The sequence below is a fragment of the Sciurus carolinensis genome, unplaced genomic scaffold (genome assembly GCF_902686445.1).
Source record: "Sciurus carolinensis unplaced genomic scaffold, mSciCar1.2, whole genome shotgun sequence".
Taxonomy (NCBI): domain Eukaryota; kingdom Metazoa; phylum Chordata; class Mammalia; order Rodentia; family Sciuridae; genus Sciurus; species Sciurus carolinensis.
The window spans coordinates 43,269-64,608 of record NW_025920378.1 but is presented as its reverse complement, the minus strand read 5'-3'; positions in this window follow the sequence as shown (position 1 = coordinate 64,608).

Here is a 21,340-nt window from a genome sequence, read left to right as displayed (position 1 = left end):
ATGTAAAAATCCTCAAAAAAATTCTTGCAAATAAAACTCAACTTCAAATCAAAAGTATACAACATACACCATGGAGAAATTGGCTTCATTACACTGATGCACAGTTGGTTCAACGTGGGCAAATCAATAAATTTAATATATCACTCAGGGCTATATATGATAAACCCACAGCCAATATTTTAATGAATGGAGAAAAAAACTGAAAGAATTTCCCCTAAAATCAGAAATGAAACAAGGGTATTCTCTCTCACATACATATTCAATACAGAATTGGTAACATTTGCCAGAGCAATCAGAGAAGAAAAAGAAATAAAATGGATACAAATAGAAAAGTCAGAATTTGTCCCTATTCGAAGATGATATTCTCCTTTATTTAAAAGACCTAAAAACTCCACAGACGATTTTAGATCTGATAAGCAAATTCTACCAAGCAGCAGAAAACAAATGAACATATAAAAAACCAATAATTTTTCTATACTACAATACCAAACCCACTGAAAAAGAAATCAGGAAAACAATTCCATTCACAATAGCTTAAAAAAATACATAGTCGTAAACTTACCCAAGGTGATGACAGATGTCTACAATGAACATTACAGAAACCTGAATAAAGCAATCAAAGACAACTCTGGAAGATGTGAAGACCTCTCAAGTTCAGTAAGAGGGAGGTACATAAATAAGTATACTTTGATTATTTTAATGTGTGCACACATATACTTTTGTGCACATGTGTGTGTGACAAAAAGAACACTTCAAGAGAATCATCAATAATTTTATCTTCTTTTGAAGCCCTGCCCTTTATTATTACTCGATTTTCTTGATATCTTTATTAATTGTACTCATTTACCTAGTTGCCCAAATAAAAACTTAGAGTTTAACCCTTAACTTTCTTTCATTCACTCAAAATTCACTCAAACAAAATTAGTTAGTTCTACCTATTAAATATATCTTCATCACCATGATAAAAATCAGAATCAAACTTATAGCATTTTCTGACATGATATGGTCTCAACAACAAATGAATAAATAATATTTGGGTTTTAATGTTGTATAGTAAATTGTTAATGCAGTGGTTTGGGATTCTGAAATCCTTCCCATTCCAAATGAAGGACAGCCCTGTTACAGCCTTATGGAAGATATACCCCTTCAGAGTATCTTGCCTATTAAAAGTGATGGTGTATAATTTGGGCCTTGGGTCACCAAAGGGTATTAGTTATTTTCCATTGTTATAACAAAATGTCTGAGGCTATATAACTTAAAAGGAAAGGGGGTTTATTTGGTTCATGGTTTTGGAGGATGAGAATCCAAACTGAATGGTTCCAGCTCTGGTGAGTATCCCTCACGCAGTGCCTCTTCATGCAGATGTCATCATAGTGAGACCACACACCAGAGGAAGAGGTCACATGGTGGGACAAGAAGGCAAAGAGCAGGGAGGGGCCATCCTTCCCTAGCATTTGGGGGATGAGGTGGTTCTTCATCGATCCCCATATAGTTTATGCCTCATACCGAACACATGCATTTTCTTTGTATAGAAAGTTCAATTCAGTAGGGAATGGCTCCTTCAGGAAAAATTTTCATGAGGAATTTGTGGCATGAACTACTGATCTCACTACTGAGGTGGAAGTTAAGTCTGTAATTGTTACTCATTGAAAGGCCCCAGCTCCATGCCTTGAACCCTGAGTCGGGGCTAAGCCCCGCTCCCGTCCTTGACGGATAAGGTCTCCAGGCAACCGCACATTCCTCGGACAAATATCTCTTGGCAACCTTGGTGGGCACGGGGGCCCAGTGGTCCTGTTTGTCCTGGAGACAGTTAGCAGCACAGATACCACCATGCTCTCAACAGCACGCCCTGCCCGGAGGCCGTTACACTGATAAACGGGAACTGAGAAAGAACAGGGCGGTTAGGAAAGTACAGAATATCGAGTCGAAACAGGAACTGATAAGCAGGAAACAACCTAGGTGACCTATGTGCTGGATTCAAAATAGCCAATAAGAAACCTGTTGCTTACCGCGCTCACCCTCACCCTCACTCTATAAAAACCCTGTACCCCAAAGCCCAGTGTGCCAGTTTACCAAAGCTCCGGCTGAGGTTTTGCTGAGCACCCGCAGGCGCCTGTGTATCCATAAACAGCCTCTTGCTATTGCAGCCAGTGTCTTTGCGTGATCTTCCTTGGACAGGGGGATGGAGGGTCTTTCATTTGGAGGTTCCACCGAGACAGGTGTTCTTGCTGCCCCAAATCCCTGCCCAAGGAACTTCTGGAAGACCTACTGGGAGGTAAGCTGGCCAACTCGAGCTCCTTGTCGTGTTGTCGTATTTCTTGAATCTCTGCATGTCTGTTTCCACGTCTCTTGAGCGCAGCGTTAGTATGATCACACGTGGTCACTTTGTACTTTGGGCAGCCCGAGAAGGAGTTGACGAACTCAAACTTCTCCCCTGTCACCCTGGGAGACGTCCCAGGGGACCTAGTACCCGATTCTTCGGGATTTGTTTTTTGGCCGGAGGGACTTACGCTCTCCGACACCACTTGGTACTTTCGGTTTGGTACTTTCGGTTTGTGCCGAAGACGCGCAGCGTTTGTAATTTGTGATCTGTTGTCTTGTCTTTGTTCTCTTGTGCCTGTTCCTTAACTTCCTTTCCACTAGCAAGACTGAAATGGGGCAATCCATGGTAACCCCCCTGAGTCTCACCCTCGACCATTGGCAAAACGTCCGAAACCGTGCCAGCAACTTGTCGGTCGAGGTCAGAAAGAAGAAGTGGGTAACCCTCTGCACCTCTGAATGGCCAACCTTCAACGTAGGCTGGCCCAAAGGAGGGTCTTTCATCTTGGTGGAGATGCCGGGGAAAAATTTACGCCAAGGTAAGTAAGCTTCTCTCTCCCACGCCCCCCCCCCCCAATAGCCCTGAAGGGTATCCAGGGTGATCGGTAGACAATGGCACTGAGGGAAAGCGCCAATCACCTTTGCCTCAGTATGGGCCATACAGTGCACAACACTCCCGCAAATCCACTCCCTCCTGGATGCTCCCCTTCCCTTGCCGGTCAGACATTAGGAATTCAAGCTGTGGGATGAAGGCCTGGGATAATATGAAAATGCCCGGGTTCCCTTTGTTCTCACAGTTAGCCTTCACTAGTCTAGACACTAAAGTCTCCCCATTACTGTTCCTGTGCTTAAATGTGCTCACAGTGTTCTCTTTAAGCTGCAAGAGGGAGGCATTTAAAAACCCCTCCCATGAGACCCTCCAAGCAAAGGGCGTTATACGCCTAACAACCAATAGGTGTCCCCTCACCCTCCGGAGACTCCTTTAGTCTACAGGGCAAGAAGATAGGTAAAAGGCACACTTTTTACTTTTGTCATCATTTTTCATAATTAGGAGTTTATAGTGGCAGGAGGAAAGCGGTAATGCCCTTAAGTCTGAATCCTCCCAGGATCTCTAGCACAGGGCAAACTAGGACCCTCGCACTTTGCTGAAGAAGGCCAGAAATAACTTTGGCAAAGCCAGGTAGTGAAAAATGGGTTTTTCTGGACCGTAAGGAAGCTCAGTTAGGGAGACATCCCTAATACTTCTAACTCAGAAGGGAGCTTCTCTCTCAACAGTATTGCCAGGTTCACCACTAGCCTGCATACTGCTAAATTGCAAGTGATCAAGAAAAGTACCTTTCATATGTTACCATGCTTGACAGCAATAATCTCTACCATGAGAGGAGAAAACCTTAAGGAATCGCCCACTAAGGGAGGAAAATTGAGGGAACCCTCCCAACTTAAGATAGGCAAAAATAAATTTAAGGAGGCTTTTGGAGGATCCTAATAAATATTGAAATGTTTCAAAACTTATGCCAGGTATTTGACCTCACCTGGAAAATTATGCTATTAACCATCTAGAGAACAGGCAGTTCCCAGAAACCATCCTAACTGGAATTCAAATAATGAGTAGGATGCCTAAAAAAAAAACTATTATGCAGCCTTCAGGAAAGTCCTGCTATTTTCATGGGGAGACTTAGGAAAGCAATAAGAAAGCACACCACTCTGAATCCTGAATCCATAAAGGGCCACCTACTTTTAAAGTATAAATTTATCATTTAGTCAGCCCCAAATATTTAGAGGAAATTTCAAAATTAGCACGTGGCCCTGATCAATCCTCAGATGATCTTCTCTAGCTTGCATCTTCCGTTTTTAATAGACATCAAAAAGAAAAAAAAAAGGGAACATATAGGCAAGAAAAAAGACTTATTAAAGGTCATTCAAACTAATAGAAACTTTTAATGCCTTGCAATAGTCCATGCAATTTGCCCATTTTAGAAGTTAAAAAGCAAACTGCCTAGTCCAAGACCTTAGAATAATGAAGCAGTAATTTCCCCCATCCTGTAGTTCTTAATTCATACACTTTTATCTTGGATTCCAACTGCTGCTTGGTTTACTAAGTTAGATTTAAAAGATGACTTTTCCTGTCTATGCTAGACTCTGAATGGCAATTTGTTTGCCTTTGAGGAACCAGATACTGTATCTTAACTAACCTAGACAGTATTGCCTCAGAATTTAAATGGTCCTCACCTGTTCTGGACAAACCTTAGCTAAGGACTTAATGAAATTCAGAGATAAAACATTCTGTGATTGTTCTCCAGTAAGTAAATAACATCCTTTATGTGCCTCCACCCAGGAGGAACATCAAAAGGCCATTGCAGAACTCCTAAACTTCTTAGCTAATAGGAATTAAAAGATCTCAAAAAAAATAAAGCTTAATTACATCATCAACAGGTTCATTACTACAGGAAATAGCCACCATAGAACAGTATTCTGCCCCAGGAAGGGATCTTACTTCAAGCTCCTGTCCTCAGCTTACCTATGAAGCAAGATTTAACCTGTTTGTCACAAAGGGGAAAATAAATCCTGGATAGACAGCCATAGGCAACTCAATAACCAATGGCATATCTCAGTGAGGAACTTAGCAAAGTAGCTTTATTCTCAAAAGTAATAGAATATAAGGTCTCATAATTTTCTTTGACGTCCAACCTGTCCTGATGAAATGGTTAAAGTGCCTTAGGCACAAAGTTTCTATTAAAACCTGTTAGATCCTTCCAGATCTCAGTCAAGGCTTACATTAAAATGTAAATAAAAGAAGCCTAAAGGCTCAGTAGCAGACCGGTCTCAAACCCAAGGGAAAAAAAAGGTGTCTGTTTTAAACTTCTACACAGAACTAACTCATTTTCTAGGATTCTTCGTTTGTTTTGTTTTTCTTTAATGCTGTATTTTTGAGCTCATAATTTTGATCCTGCATACCTAGGTTAATGATTTTTTTTCTTTTTGATCAGTTCTAATTTTTATTCAACTAGAGTTCTTGAACATCTGTTACATTGCAATGGAGATTCACCTATAAAGTTACAAGGCCTTTTAATTTTGTGTTATTTATATGTCTTGCTGTCTGGTGTCATGTTTTGTCTGTATCAAAACTGAGCGCTCTTAAAATTAAAATTTAAAAATGGATCCAAATACTTTTAATTCACATGATTTAAAGGTTCAATTCAAATTGGGTAAACTAATGAAAGTAAAATGTCTTTAAAAATAACTCACAAGTCTCTAGGTGGTCAAACTAATGAAATGTTGATGTTAAACAATGTCTAATATCAATTGTTTCTAGGACTTTTCTTCAACAGGAAAGAGACAGCAAATACTGTTCAGAACACCTGCCTGCTTTCTTGGTTTTTACAGAATAAGTGAATTAGAGTTAACATATATGAGATTACTCAAATGTGTTTGTAGAGACATCTGATTAATTTGCAAAGTTAAAATGCTAATTGTTAAATAACATCAAGTACTCTTAACTCCTTAAATTCCATGGAGTATCATACTTGAACATTATTGGTGTTTTCATAGGTTGGTAAATAAAAAGGGTTTAAACTTGCTTTGTGTCATCACTAAACTAAAAACAAGGTTATTAAGAGTTATATTCTAACAGATAAAACCTCAACTCGGAGGGTGAGCGTTCCATCTGCTCCCTTACCACTTCCTCCTGCTTCCCCTCCAGTTCTGCAAAGCTCCAAGGAGCTCTTAGATTTGAATTTAAAGTTACCATCTCCCCTTTCACTGTGTTTCAGTTAGAGTTGTTTCAGAATGTGAACAAAAAGGGGTCAACAGATAGGAAAAAGAAAATAAAAGGGTCTAGGTATGGAAATATATTTAGTAAAAGGGAAAAGGAAATGTTTCTGGGTAAAAAAGTACTTGTGTAATGAAATGCATAAGGGTCTAAGTAGGTGCTAAGAAAGTCTGTGTAAGTAAAGGGCAAGTTTCAACATGTTTGTGTGAAACTAAGTTGGTTGTATGTATGTGAAACAGCCAAAGCTATTTAAGGTTTTTCCTAAGGTGAAATACTAATGTTCTGATATAAACCAAAGTTTAATCTATATGGTAAAATAACAAGGATTTCTTAAAAACACTAATTTACTCTTAACTTTGTGTCTATCAAGTTTCATTCTTTAGAACAATTAGTCTTAAAAATTGGGGTTTATACAATTATGGTTAAACAACTGTTAGAGTATTGTACTGTGTTACAGAGTCTACATTTTTCTTAAAAAAAAAACTAAATTTGGTAAGAAAAAAAGTGTCAAGGTAATTGTGAAATGGTTTCTAGTTGTATATTAAATGTGTTCATATTTTCCAGGTATACAAGTTTCTAAAGCAGGGAATTTATCAAGCTGCTATTCTCCAGATTAAACTTGTCTGTAATGGTAATCTTAAACTTATAAAGAGTAAATTTTAATTGGGGATTTGTTTCTATCATTTAATGTTCTATTATGGGACATATTATCAGTAAGGTATATGTAAAATTGGTTACTTATTTCACTGAGATAAAAATTTAAAGGTAAATATATATCTAAGAGTTAGTAACAGCCTGATTTGTTTAAAGGTTCATATTGTAGAAAGTAAAAGCATTTTACTACACAAAAGAAAAGTTTAAAGCTCTCTCAGCCTTTCTTTGATTGATTCCTGTTTGGGATATAATGTTAAACTGTGTTAACTAATGTTTATATGGACTCAGAAATCAATATATATAAACTTCTTAAAATGACATTTAAGAAAGAGTATAATGCATTATAGCAAAAATGGGACAACAATGACTGAGATTGGGGTCCCTAACTTCATGACTGTAGCATGCCTGGTGTCTGGAAGTGTTCCTGTGTAGGAGCACAAGATGCCTAACTGCTGTGGCAGTAACCTCCCTGGGGAGGCTCTGTACAGGAGTCCTATCAGCTCTTACATTAATATCAAGCACACAGCTCTTGGGCAGAAAGAAATTGTTTTGCTAGATAACCAGTGTTTCATCAGTTCCCTTCTCTAGTTCCTGCCCACCTTACAGTAACTTTGAACAGTGGACTTCTTTGAGAGCTACACAGAGTTCCTAACATTGCACTTTGCAGTTGTGAAAAAAAAAAAAGTTATGTAGATAGTCTAGTCTCTGTAACTCTCCTGAAAACAAAGAATAATGCTTACATAGACTTTAACTTAATAATAAAACATGTATAAATGTTGCTAACATAACTCTTTAGATCTACATTTCCATCAGAGAACAGAGCTCCATCTGATCTCAGCTTAATCTTCAAAATCTGTGTTTATAAACCTTTATTTTCTAATACTCCTTTGACCCTCACTGAACTTAAAAATTTGGTCATGCTGGTCATGGCAAAAGGGGCAAAAATTAGTTGTAGAATTAGAACACTTAAGATCTGTAAAGAGTCACGCCTTACCTGAGATAAGGCTCTGCCTCCCACCTTACTGCATGTTAGAGTGACTCCAAAATAAGTCAGACTTTAGCTTATTTAAAGTTGTAATCAAAAGATTGGTTTTTGTTGTAAAATTACTATGATCTCAAATAGAGAATATAATGTGGTTCTCAGTCAAAATTCAAGATAGCTATTATACAAGCAGAATATATTTTTACTCTTACTAATTTCATTTTGTAAAACTGTTACCTATTAATGTTTGCAGAAGTAGCTGCTTCAAGAACACGCAACCTAGGTAACTTGTGATAATAAGCCATCACCTAACAGATAGTGGTAACAGATACCAGAACAGATAGTGGTAACTTCCAGAACTAATGCAGACTCCAGTTAAATAAAAAGGTAAATAATTGTAAAGTTATAGACATTAAAGTTAAAGCCCAGTACTCTTACTTTATGACTGGTAAGACTGGCTTGCTGGATGGTTAAGATCAAACTTAGAAATTGGAATTAAATACAGAAGGCAAGATAGACCAGTATTTGGATCTTTTGCCCTCAGTCAGCCTGAACCCAGGGAATGAGGACTTCTCTAAGGAACTTTGCAACTCTGGGTCACACAACCTCCTGATCAAGGAGATTGTTGAGACTAGAGGATGAAAAATCACTCAGTGCATATGCTGCAGAGGAGAGTCATAGAAAAAGGGAGACATCCCTTAATGCTTCCAAAGGAAGTCACCTCATCAAGGAGACCCCGCCTAACCAATGGCACTGGTGGAGCTCAAAAGCTGCTCTTAAGTTCTCTACAAGTGGCCCCTGTGGGAACTCAGCTGACTCTTTAACAAGACAGGAACCAGGTCAATTTGACCAACTTGATCTTGGACACCCAGCAAAACAGTTAAAACCAAAATATAACCATTCTTGGGCATTTAAAAAAAATAATAGTTAAATGTAACTTAAAATGTACACTTGTGCCAGAGTCAGAAGTTTTTAGTCAGTTTAAGGCCTGCAGACCTTCCTAAGCTACACAGGTAGACTTAATCTATGTTTCCTCGTATGATTATCTATCCCTAAGTAACAGAAGTATAGAGATCTCTACTAAACACAGGTTATACCAATAAAGGGATATTTTACAAAAATCAAATAACATTAAGTAGCTTAACTATATTTTTGGAACATCTATAACATTAAGAGTTAAATGTTGTGTTTACATTCCTGATAACCTGGACAATGTTAAAGTTCCCAAATAAAGGCCTTGTCCTCTCCAGCCTTTGCTAGGCCTAGTAATGGGAACAATTTCTCAGTTCTTCCACCTCCTGGTAAGAGATTAACTTCTGTCATTTTCATGATACTCAGTGGAATGTTCCAGATGCTGCAACATTTACTTTGTACTAATCTCATTTGAGTACTCATGTCTTTTTGTTCTTCTATCATAGAAGCACCCACCCCAGATAACTTACAACCTGCTCTTCCCCAATCAGACTTCTACCTTGGACCCCTCGATTGACCCGATTTTTAAAAAAAGGAACTCCAAACTGCTTACCCCTCGCTGCCCCCTCTCAGCTTCGAAGCAGCCAGAATGATCGGCGCCCCCTTTTCCTTAAAGCAGTTGGGAGTTCCTATAGCTAAAGGGGGGAATGAAGCCAGAATTAAGAACAGGTAGTTAGTGTAGAAATAGGGAATCGGGTCAATTCGAGGAAATGAAGCCATGAAGCCATCTGCCTTTGGAAATTGGAGACTGCCCCTGAAAGAATGGAATGTCAAGGATCTCTGGAGCCCATTGATTACCAAATTTACCTGCCTTTATCAAGGAGTGCAAGCATGGAGCTGCTAATTAATGCCCCCTGGGCCCTTACCTGCCTGAATCACCTCGGCCCTCCCCCTGCCCATGGTTTCTCAGTAATGCAAAACCAGGCCTAGTCAGGTAGGCAGGAAGGAGAAAGATAAGGGGGAAGAAAATTGGAGAACAAAAGAGACTTTAACCTATAAAAGATGTAGGGTGCGCTCACTTCTTGGGACTTTTAGAACATCAGCATAACCGAGGCAGGATGGACAAATGGATATAGGATTCTATCCATGATAAAGAAAAAGGGGGGAATGAAAGGCCCCAGCTCCATGCCTTGAACCCTGAGTCGGGGCTAAGCCCCGCTCCCGTCCTTGACGGATAAGGTCTCCAGGCAACCGCACTTTCCTCGGACAAATATCGAAAGGCCCCAGCTCCATGCCTTGAACCCTGAGTCGGGGCTAAGCCCTGCTCCCGTCCTTGACAGATAAGGTCTCCAGGCAACCGCACATTCCTCGGACAAATATCTCTTGGCAACCTTGGTGGGCACGGGGGCCCAGCGGTCCTGTTTGTCCTGGAGACAGTTAGCAGCACAGATACCACCATGCTCTCAACAGCACGCCCTGCCCGGAGGCCGTTACACTGATAAACGGGAACTGAGAAAGAACAGGGCGGTTAGGAAAGTACAGAATATCGAGTCGAAACAGGAACTGATAAGCAGGAAACAACCTAGGTGACCTATGTGCTGGATTCAAAATAGCCAATAAGAAACCTGTTGCTTACCACGCTCAAGAAACCTGCCCCCTCACCCTATAAAAACCCTGTACCCCAAAGCCCAGTGTGCCAGTTTACCAAAGCTCCGGCTGAGGTTTTGCTGAGCACCCGCAGGCACCTGTGTATCCATAAACAGCCTCTTGCTATTGCAGCCAGTGTCTTTGCGTGATCTTCCTTGGACAGGGGGAAGGAGGGTCTTTCATCATCATTCTCTGCTACAATCAGTTTGAGATACTCCTCATCATCCTGGTCTAGGAGACTCTGTTAGTCAACTTTTTGTTACTCTGATGAAAATACCTGATGCAAACAAACTCAAGGAGGAAAAACTAATCTGGGATCAAAGTTTCCTATTATGGTCATCTGGTTCCAATGCAGAAATCTCATGGAATATGGACAAGTCTCGGCACATGAAAGCCATGAGAGAGAGGGAGGAAGAAAGAGAGAGAGAGAGAGAGAGAGAGAGAGAGAGAGAGAGAGAGAGAGAGAGAGAGAGAGAGAGAACCAGGTACAAGACAGTGTCCCAAACACATGCCCCCAGTGATCTGCTTCCTCCAGTCATGTTCCACATGTCTATAATTACTACCAAAGAGTCCATTAAAATATATGATCCATGAACAAAAAAAAGCGATCATGATTATCAGTTCCAATATGTCCTGCCTCTGATTCTTGCTGCCCTGGGGATCATATTATGAACATGTAGACTTCAAGGGAGACATTCCAGAACCAAACCATAATAACTCCCAAGATTACATCCTGAGTGACCTATTTCCTCTAACCATGCCACCAGCCTACAGGTTCCAACACTTACAGCAATCCATTAAGCAGTCAGTGAAGATATCAGAGCCCTCATGATCCAACCATTTCTCTAACACACCACCTCTGAACAAAGACACTTTGAAGATCAAGGCTTCAGCACATGAGCCCTTAGGGGACATTCCAATCCAAAATGATAGGTGTCAGATAGGCATGAGTCTACCTGAACATTACTGAGAATATTTAGCTTGTTCTTTTAATCTCAGTATAATAGTACCTGCCATGGGTTTTGCCATGGGCTCTAGTGGGTAAAGTCATGTATAGGAGGGGCTTAAAAATCTGCTTCAATCCTCCTGTCAGTCAAAAGTTGTGAGGTAGTGCCTACCAGAACTGTCTAGAAACTTCCCTAAGATTCCAGTACAAAACTAGGAACAGAGGGACACATAATCACCCTTCTCTTTGAGATTATCCACCCTCTCTCTTCACAACATCTTTCCTTTCTCTTCCATAAATTTTCAAAACTTTTATTATATTTTATGTCTTGCTTGAAACATTCTCCTGAGAGGACAAGAATAGGAACACAACACAACCCCTCAGATTCCCTGAACCCCTGCTACCACAAACCATAACAGAAGCATATCAGGAGTGGTAGCCTATTCTCTGAGAGATCCGAGGTTCCCACTCTGATTTCCTCAACATTTTGCTATTGTGACCAAAAGACCTGACAGTAACACATTTAGAGGAGGAAAAGTTCATCAGGGACTCATGGTTTCAAAAGTCTTAGTACGTAGATGGCTGACTACATTGTTCTGCTCCCAAGGTGAGGCAGAACATCATGGAAGAAGAGTGTGTTGGAAGAAGGAGGCTCAGATTATATCTCGCAGAAAGAAGTGCTTACCTGGAAAGCTTGAAGTCCTGAGTTAAGTCCACAGCAGCACAAAACACAATCCAACCAAAAAACCAACAAAATTAAACTATTTGAAGGGCACTCTGAATCACACTTGTGATCCCAGGGGCTTGGGAGGCTAATTCAGGATGATTCCAAGTCTTCTCAAGAATTGGTATTACATTGATAACCCAGAACTGGTCCCTGTTGCTTGCCTCTTGACTTTCAACACAGGCAGTGGTTGATTCAGACTTGAAGAGTGGGAGCCAATGCTGTTGGTCCTATGCAGAGTCTCAATTTCTGCTATCACTTGTACAAGGCTCAAGTACAGATTTTGGTGTCAGGAATTGGGGTGATGTATTAACCTTCCTTAAAATGTGGATGTACCTTTGGAATCAAGATGAGTACAGGCTGGAAGAGTTTTGGTGTGTAGATTATTAAATGCCTAAATTGCCTTGAATATATTGTTGCTAAAAATGAGTGAAAAAGATGATTCTCATGGAGGTTCAGGAAGAAAATGTTAGAATTATGGAGAAAGATTCTATCAATTTTGAGATAAATTTCCAGTCAAGAACAAAACATTGGTAGCAGTATGAACAGAATTGATGACTCCGATCTATATTGTGTCACTGGTATGGAGAATTAAGGTAATATTTCTAAGCAATGTGCACACAGACCAGGTGTTAGGGGCTATATCATGAGGATAGGTCAGGAGTATAAATGTATATTATTGCCCATACCATGTGAACATGAACTTCATTCTTTCTCATTTTTATTCTTAAGGAAAGCAAAGAACACATTCCATAAATAGTTTCACACAGCATGATGTGCGACCCTGTAAATTTGCAAAGTTAGATGGCACAGCAGCTCCACTGAGGCTAATGCTTGGTTTTATTTCTGAGAATCTATTGTGTACTCAAGAATCCTTCAACTCCTCTAGTATGGGTCATGCTGATGAATTAAATGAAGACACTCTGTGAATGAATGACTGCCCCCATGTCCTTGAGGCAGGTTAGGTGGGGGATAACTTCTGTTATTAACCAGAAATTCAGTATTATATTTGACAGAATACTTCAGGTGTGTCTAGTAGTGTCTCACTTTCCACTTGGCCTTTTCTGGATTGATTGTTATTACTCTGCTGGTCAAGGAGTTAATGTGGGTTTATATTAAATCTTGTTATCAATGTAGAGGATGAGAAAATAATCAGTTTTTGATTCATGGAACTTTTGGATACACTCTGAACAGGCCTTGGATATGCCATTCTTTATTGTCTGTTCCCACAAATCATCCACACTAAGAAGAATTAGTGATTACCTGACTACTAATAGTACCCATTGAGGATTAATTCCAGGTTTTCCATTTTTCCCCAGTGAATGTTCACTGAAGTGACTGGTGTTCAGTTCTTTGGGAATGAAGGTATGGGATTCCTGTTTGGAGCATTATTTGAATCAAGGACTCTGATTATCCTACAGCAGAAGTGTGCCTGTGCACGGAAATTTCTATGTACAGGCTCAGGTTAAGACTGCCCAGTTGCTATGGTGACACCCTACTTGAAGTAGGTTCAGAGGTAGGCATACCATTATCATTCATGACCTTGAGTTCAGACACCAGCTGCTAAGGGTAGAGAAACATGAGTGCAAAAGAAAATCATAATTGGACTTCATCCTTCAGCCTGCTTGCTTTGCAAAAATTTTCTCACAGAAAACCCTTTTGATGTTAAAACCTATAAAATAAATGTGCTGAGCTAGCTCTGGGTCATTCACCCTCCATCAGAAGGTAAATCCCCACCTGGCCCCAGCTTCCTCTCTATGTGTGTCTGTCTGTCTTTTCTCCATCCCCCACCACCCCGGACCAGTTACTGAATTCACAACAATTCAGGTTGCTTCAGTTCGCACCCTTGCAGGGATTGGACACAGGGAACTTCCATTTTCAGATGAGGTAATGCCCCTGAGCATGTATGTTGGATAAAGGAAGGTGAGAAGTGCAAGGTTACAGCTGGACATAAAACATGGTATATCTAGTATGCAAAGAAAGAGAGCTCTATGTTGGTATGCTATGCTTGAGACCGTGCTTAAATCACGGGACAGCCCCATAAAGAAGGTGCAGTTGTGGCAGTTTTTAAGATTTATTACTGTAATTAGCCACTTGTTCCCAAAGGGGGGAGTGGTAAAGGTAGAGACATGGACTTAGGACTCAAAGAATAAAAAAGAATAAAGGGGCTCTCCAGAGAAATCATAAGGTATAGCACCATGCTTTAAGAGAATAATTTTACAAAAGGAAAAAAAATGGTTAAAATGTTCTATGCATGAGATTTTGCATATCAAACTTAAAGTAGCAGATTTTCTCACTTCTTAACTTCTGCTATATCTCTATCTCCCCTACACTTACATTTAAAATGTGAATTGTGGATGCCTGCAAGATTTGCAAGGCTTACAGGGAGGAAAAAAGTTGAACTTTTAAGTCCAAACTGCTTCTGCATTGGCAGCCTATCTTTTCACACTACCTTGCTGTTTTCTTAATGAGTTCTTCCCTAATGTTACTGCACAGGTTAAAAGTGGAAATATTCCAAATGTACAAATTTGTTTTTCTTAGCATATTTTCTGAGCACTTTACAGGTTCTCATTCTACTAATATGCAAACTGACTCTAAATAAAGCGAAAAGTAGAATTGGTTCTGATAAAGATATTCCACATGCTCTTTTACTAAAGTATTACTGCTGTGTAATTTAAAAAAACTTGTTTTTAAAAATTCTATATTTTGGGGCTTTCAAGATGGCAGACTAGAGGGCGGCTGCATTTCATGTTGCTCCAGGATGCAGGATTCAAAAGAGGAGATAGTGAGAGACTTGGGACCAACTCAAAGTCGCCGGGTGAGTTTCTCCTGTTGGGGAGGCGTCCTGGATGGGGCGGTAGCCCCAGAACGCAGGGAACTTTGTGAAGTAGAGTCGCCCAGCGAGACGCCCCTGCCCCCCGCTGGAGCAGTAAACACGGACAACTGGGATCATTGTAGAGGAGGCGGCTCAGCACAGCACTTGGACTTGGAACAACCACTGGGGCTCTGGGTGGCTGCCTGAGGAGGAGCTGTGTGGCGAGCTGTTTGGACTCAGAGCGACCACTTTTGAACACTGGGGGGCTGCCCGGAGGAAGAGGAGAAGCGCGGTGGTTTGCTTGGTCTAGGAGTGACTGCACAGAGCTACAGGCGGTTGCCAGAGGAGGAGCTGCGTGGTGAGCTGTTTGGACTCACAGCGACTGCTTCTGAACACCCAGGGTGTTGCCTGAAGGAAGAGGAGGAACATGGCAGGTTGCTTGGTCTAGGAGTGACTGCATCAGAGCCACAGGTGGTTGCCAGAGGAGAGGCGAGTGGTGAGTTGTTTGGACTCAAAGCGACCGCTCCTGAACACAGGTGGCCTGCCTGGAGAAGGAGCGTGGTGGGTCGCTTGGTCTCAGAGGGACCACTCCTGAACACCTGGGGGGCTACCCAAGGAGGAGGAGGAACAGGGTAGGTCACTTGGACTCAGAGTGACTGCCTAGGGCTACGGATGGTTGGCGGGAGGAGGAGATGCAAAGTGAGTTGCTTGGACTCCTAGTGACTGCATTGGAACACCGGGCGGCTGTCCAGAGGAAGAGGTGTGTGGCGGGTCTCTGGGTCTCGGAGCTATTGTACGGGGCTCCAGGTGGTGGCTCAGAGGAGGGGCTGCATAGCCAGGTGATTAGGTGCAGAGCAGGGTCCCAGGACCTAGGAGGCTTCTTGCTGGAAGAGCCGCACAGAGACACGCCTAGGGGTGGAGCGAAGGTTCCAGGACTGTGGGCAGATTCTCTGAGGAGAGGCAGCCTAAGGAGACTCGTCTGTGAAGGGTGAGGCTCCCAGGCCCAGGAGGTAGGTCTGGGCCCCTGGGAATGTTGCAGAGGAAGATAGCCCAGGCCAGGTGGTAGTTGTACATTGAGGGGAATCTCTAGGAGGGGAACTGACCAGCGAGACCTCCCCATCGGGTGAGTCTTCCCTGCCGGGTGAGGTTTTCCCACAGGGATGGTAAAACCAGAGACACAGGCACAAACAGGCCTTGCCTCAACCCGCAGCCTAGTTCCCCTTTGGATGACCATTGGTAAACAAGTGGAGGCACCTCTTCCCACTAGCAGGGAATATACCCCACCTGAGGGTCACCAACCCTAGAGAGGCAGCTACCTTGTGGAGCACTGCATTATCAACTTCCTCCAAGACTGCAGGCTACTGAAGGATAAGAGGGGATATACTAGCAATCTTCAGGGACATTATAAGTCAATAGAGGAAATCTGCAATATCTTAATGACCCACTGATTCCTGAACAATATGAGAAAACAAGGGAAGAAAATGCCCCAAACAAATCTAGATGTTACATCAATAAAATCCAACGACAGCATGGCAGAAGAAATGACAGAAAGGGAGTTCAGAATGTACATAATTAAAATGATCAGGGAAGCAAACAATGAGATGAAAGAACAAATGCAGGCATTGAATGATTTGATGAAAGAGCAAATGCAGGCATTGAATGATGAGATGAAAGAGCAAATGCAGGCATTGAATGATAGCACCAATCAACATTTAAAAGAGCAAATACAGGAAGCAAAAGATCATTTCAATAAAGAGTTAGAGATATTGAAAAAAAAAACAAACAGAAATCCTTGAAATGAAGGAAACAATAAACCAAATTAAGAACTCCTTAGAAAGCACAACCAATAGGATAGAACACCTGGAAGACAGAACTTCAGATATTGAAGACAAAATATTTAACCTTGAAAACAAAGTTGAACAAACAGAGAAGATGGAAGAAATCATGAACAGATTCTCCAAGAACTATGGGATATCATGAAAAGGACAAATTTGAGAATTATTGGGATTGAGGAAGGCTTAGAGAAACAAACCAAAGGAATGAGAAATCTATTCAATGAAATAATATCAGAAAATTTCCCAAATCTGAAGAATGAAATGGAAAATCAAGTTCAAGAGGCTTATAGGACTCCAAATACACAAAATTACAACAGAACCACACCAAGGGACATTATAGTGAAAATACCTAACATGCAAAATAAAGACAGAATTTTAAAGGCTGTGAGAGAAAAGAACCAAATTACATTCAGGGGGAAACCAATACGGATATCAGAAGATTTTTCAATCCAGACCCTAAAAACTAGAAGGGCCTGAAACAACATTTTTCAAGACCTGAAAGAAAATGGATGCCAACCAAGAATCTTATACCCAGCAAAACTTACCTTCAAATTTGACGATGAAATAAAATCATTCCATGATAAACAAAAGCTAAAAGAATTTACAAAAGGAAAGCCAGCATTACAGAACATTCTCAGCAAAATATTCCATGAGGAAGAGATGAAAACCAAAGAAGCAGATCAGCAAAAGGAGGAATTAACTAAAGAATTGTCAAATAAAGGAGGAACCAAGTCATGTCAAAAAAATAAATAAATAAAAATTTTAAAACGAACCAAATGACCGGGAATACAAATCATATCTCAATAATAACCCTGAATGTTAATGGCCTGAATTCATCAATCAAAAGACAGTGGCAGATTGGATTAAAAAGAAAGATCTAACAATATGTTGCCTGCAAGAGACTCACCTCATAGAAAGAGATACCCATAGACTAAAGGTGAAAGGATGGGGAAAAACATACCATGCGCATGGACTCAGCAGAAAGCTGGAGTATCCATCCTAATTTCAGATAATGTGGACTTCAAGCCAATGTTAGTCAGAACGGATAAAGAAGGACATTTCATAATGCTTAAGGGAAGCATAAATCAGCAAGATATAACAATCATAAACATCTATGCCCCAAACAGTGGCTCATCTATGTATGTCAAACAAATCCTTCTCAATTTCAGAAACCAAATAGACCATAACACAATAATACTAAGAGATTTAAACACACCTCTCTCACCACTGGACAGATCTTCCAAACAAAAATTGAACAAAGAAACTATAGATCTCAATAACACAATCAACAATTTAGACTTAACAGACATTTATAGAATACACCATCCAACCAAGAGTGAATACACTTTCTTCTCAGCAGCACATGGATCCTTTTCTAAAATAGACCATATATTATGCCACAAAGCTAATGTTAGCAAATACAAGAAGATGGAGACACTACCTTGTATTCTATCAGATCATAATGGATTGAAATTAGAAATAAATGAAAGAGTAAAAAACAGAAATTACTCCAACACCTGCAGATTAAACAATATGCTATTATATGATGAATGGAAAACAGAAGATATTAGGAAGGAAATTAAAAAATTCTTAGAGGTAAATGAGAACAAAGAAACATCATATCAAAATCTCTGGGGCACTATGAAAGCAGTACTTAGAGGAAAATTTATTTTATGGAGTGCATTCAATAAAAGAAGTAAAACTCAACAAATAAATGACCTAATACTACAGCTCAAAGCCCTAGAAAAATAACAGACCAACACCAAAAGTAGTAGAAGACAGGAAATAGTTAGACTCAGAGCTGAAAACAATGAAATTGAAACAAAAGAAACAATACAAAAAATTGAGAAAATAAATAGTTGGTTCTTCGAAAAAATAAACAAAATTGATAAACCTTTAGCCACACTAACAGAGAAGACAAGAGAAAACCCAAATCACAACAGATATTTCCTGGTTGGAATGAACCAGGAAATATCACAACAGACACGACTGAAATACAAAACATAATTAGAAGCTACTTTGAAAATCTATACTCCAACAAACTAGAAAATTTCGAAGACATCAACAGGGGTCTAGAGACATATGAATTGCCTAAACTGAACAAGGAGGACATACACAATTTAAATAGACCAATTTCAAGTAATGAAATAGAAGAAGACATCAAAAGCCTACCAACAAAGAAAAGTCCAGGACCAGATGGGTTCTCAGTCGAGTTCTACAAAACCTTTAAAGAGCTCATTCCAATACTTCTCAAAGTATTCGATAAAATAGAAGAGGAGGGAACCCTCCCAAACTCATTCTATGATGCTAATATTACCCTGATATCTAAACCAGAGAGAGACACATCAAGGAAAGAAAATTTCAGACCAATATCCTTAATGAACATTGATGCAAAAATTCTCGACAAAATTTTAGCAAATCGCATACAAAAACATATTAAAGATTTTCTCCCACTCTGTAGGCTCTTTCTTCGCATTGTTGATAGTTTCCTTTGCTGAGAGAAAGCTTTTTAGTTTGAATCTATCCCAGTTATTAATTATTGCTTTTATTTCTTGTGCTATGGGAGTCCTTTTGAGGAAGTCTGGTCCTAAGCCGACATGTTGAAGCTCTGGACCTACTTTTTCTTCTATAAGATGCAAGGTCTCTGGTCTGATTCCGAGATCCTTAATCCATTTTGAGTTTAGTTTCATGCATGGTGAGAGATATGGGTTTAGTTTCATTCTGTTGCATATGGATTTCCAATTCTCCCAGCACCATTTGTTGAAGAGTCTATCTTTTCTCCATTGCATATTTTTGGCCCCTTTGTCTAGTATGAGAAAATTGTATTTATTTGGGTTTGTGTTCGTGTCCTCTATTCTGTACCATTGATCCACCTTTCTATTTTGGTACCAATACCATGCCGTTTTTGTTAGTATTGCTTTGTAGTAGAGTTGAAGATCTGGTATTGCGATACCCCCTGCTTCACTCTTTCTGCCAAGGATTGCTTTAGCTATTCTGGGTTTTTTATTCTTCCAGATGAATTTCATAATTGCTTGCTCTATTTCTGTAAGGTACATCATTGGGATTTTAATTGGAATTGCATTGAATCTGTATAGCACTTTTGGTAGTATTGGCCATTTTGACAATATTAATTCTTCCTATCCAAGAACATGGGAGATCTTTCCATCTTCTAAGGTTTTCTTTAACTTCTTTCTTTAGTGTTCTGTAGTTCTCATTGTAGAGGTCTTTCACCTCTTTTGTGAGATTGATTCCCAAATACTTTATTTTTTTCGAAGCTATTGTGAATGGGGTAGTTTTCCTAACTTCTCTTTCTGAAGATTGATCGCTTATGTATAAAAATGCGTTAGATTTATGTGCATTGATCTTATATCCCGCTACTTTACTGAATTCACTTATGAGATCATACTTCAGATAGAGCGCTAATCTCCAGAATCTATAAAGAACTCAAAAAACTGTACACCAAGAATGTAAATAATCCAACTGACAAATGGGCTAAGGAAATGAATAGACACTTCACAGAAGAAGATATACAAGCAATCAACAAACATATGAAAAAATGTTCAACATCTCTTGTAATAAGAGAAATGCAAATCAAAACCACCCTAAGATTCCATCTCACCCCAATTAGAATGGCAATTATCAAGAATACAAGCAACAACAGGTGTTGGCAAGGATGTGGGGAGAAAGGTACACTCTTACATTACTGGTGGGGCTGCAAATTAGTGCAGCCACTCTGGAAAGCAGTGTGGAGATTCCTTAGAAAACTTGGAATGGAAACACCATTTGACCCAGCTATCCCACTCCTTGGCCTATACCCAAAGGACTTAAAATCAGCATATTACAGAGATACAGCCACATCAATGTTCATAGCTGCTCAGTTCACAATAGCCAGATTGTGGAACCAACCTAGATGTCCTTCAATTGATGAATGGATAAAGAAAATGTGGTATATATATACAATGGAATATTACTCAGGCATAAAGAATGATAAAATTATGGAATTTGCAGGCAAATGAATGAAACTGGAGAATATCATGCTAAGTGAGATAAGCCAATCTCAAAAAACAAAGGAAGAATGATATCGCTAATAAGTGGATGATGACACATAACGGGGGGTGGGAAGGGTTAGTGTTGGTGTTGGAGTTGGGTTTAGGGAGGGGGGCAGGAATGGAGGAAGGAAGGACTGTATAGATGGAGGGGAAGGGTGGGAGGGGAGGGGGGAAGGGAAAAAATGGCAGAATGAATCAAACAACATTACCCTATGTGAATTTATGATTACACAAATGGTATGCCTTTACGCCATGTACAGACAGAGAAACAACATGTATCCCATTTGTTTACAATAAAAAAAATCATGAAAAGCATGTGATTCTATACAGAGCAAGAAAGAACAGAAACATAATTATCAGGAAAATTACAGACTAAGAAAGATAATTATGTAACACACACACACACACACACACACAAAAACATATTAAAAAGATAGTGCACCATGATCAGGTGGATTTCATCCCAGGGATGCAAGGTTGGTTCAACATCAGGAAATCAATAAATGTCATTCACCATATCAATAGACTTAAAGTCAAGAATCACATGATTATTTCAATAGATGCAGGAAAAGCATTTGATAAAATACAGCACCCCTTCATGCTCAAAACACTAGAAAAAATAGGGATAGTGGGAACATTCCTAAACATTGTAAAGGCCATTTACACTAAGCCCATGGCTAATATCATT